The sequence below is a fragment of the Pristiophorus japonicus genome, chromosome Y (assembly GCF_044704955.1).
Source record: "Pristiophorus japonicus isolate sPriJap1 chromosome Y, sPriJap1.hap1, whole genome shotgun sequence".
In the NCBI taxonomy this organism is placed as follows: Eukaryota; Metazoa; Chordata; class Chondrichthyes; family Pristiophoridae; genus Pristiophorus; species Pristiophorus japonicus.
In genome coordinates, this window is record NC_092011.1 from 27041179 (window position 1) to 27042433 (window position 1255).

General features: G+C 56.9%; 1 non-coding gene across 1 annotated transcript; it reads right to left on the bottom strand.

Annotated features, from left to right (window-relative positions):
* Nucleotides 1–727: 727 nt before the first annotated feature.
* Nucleotides 728–881, bottom strand: LOC139241150 (5.8S ribosomal RNA). The gene has a single exon (XR_011588792.1). It is a non-coding gene; the product is annotated as a 5.8S ribosomal RNA (ribosomal RNA).
* Nucleotides 882–1255: the final 374 nt, after the last annotated feature.

Consider the following 1255-nt stretch of genomic DNA (forward strand, 5'->3'; position numbering starts at 1 on the left):
AACATCCCCGCCTTCGTTTGGCTATGATGGCTTCGTCATTTCCATCTTTTATTAAACATACCATTTTAACACGCCGGTTCACCATTTGCCAGATTTTTCGGTTAATGGTTTGCCACCTTCAACCCATTTGGTTCAACATTTGCCGCCGACAATTTTCAGTTCATGAGTTGCCACATTCAGACTATCTTCTCCGGTTGCAATCCGCGGACTTCCAGCGTGCTCCGCTTCGGGTCGGCCCGCAGGAATGTGGTAGCGTTCAATGCCGCTTGCATTCCTCTTCCCCGTGCCACGCACCCGACAAGCACAGCTGGCCGACCAGCGGAGATAGCCGTCGGAAAGCGGTCTCCAGCCAACGGCTCTCTCTCTCTCTGCTGAACACCACCAGCCAAGCCATTGTGTTCACCTATATGCTCACCTTCAAACTCCAGAGAGACAACCCTGCCCCGAGGAGGATGCCTCGGCGAGGCGAACCAATCCCAAGACCGACGCGGTCAATCGTTTTTGCAAACCAACGACAGCCGTGCTGGAAAGGCTGGCCCCGACCGTGCCCGACCGCGACGCCGGGACAGACATGCCCACCACACTGAAGGACAAGTGTCAAACTCTCCAAGGCAGAGAAACTCCAGGTCTGCCCTTTGGGGGACAAAGAGGACCAGGCCTCTGCGACACCCCAGCCGCGCTCCCGCCTTCACCCGACGGCAAAGGCAAGTGCGATTGATCGTAGAAGCGACCCTCAGACAGACGTAGTCCCGGGAGGAACCCGGGGCCGCAAAGTGCGTTCAAAGTGTCGATGATCAATGTGTCCTGCAATTCACATTAATTCTCGCAGCTAGCTGCGTTCTTCATCGATGCACGAGCCGAGTGATCCACCGCTAAGAGTTGTTCATTTTTTTTTTCGGCTTGCTTTTGTTCCCTGGAGGGCCAAGCCCGGACCGCCCTACGCTTCTCCTCCCTTCCAACGAGGGTCGGGTGGAAGCCCCAGCCTGCAACGTCCCGGAGGTGTAAATCAGTCGATCATCAAATGACAAGGGTTGCACCGAGATTGCTTTAAGTCAGGGCGCTCACGAGACGACGCACGTCGGGTCAACGCTTGAGCCCACCGGCCGTCACGCGCCACGGTCATCAGAGGCAGGGTCTCTGCTGCCACCGTTGGCCGGCAGGACGAGAAGAAGCTGAAGAAGCAGGCAAAAAATCGAACTGAGTGGCGTACAAGCCGACGCAGAACACACCCCGCTGTTGGGTGCAGACGACCGCG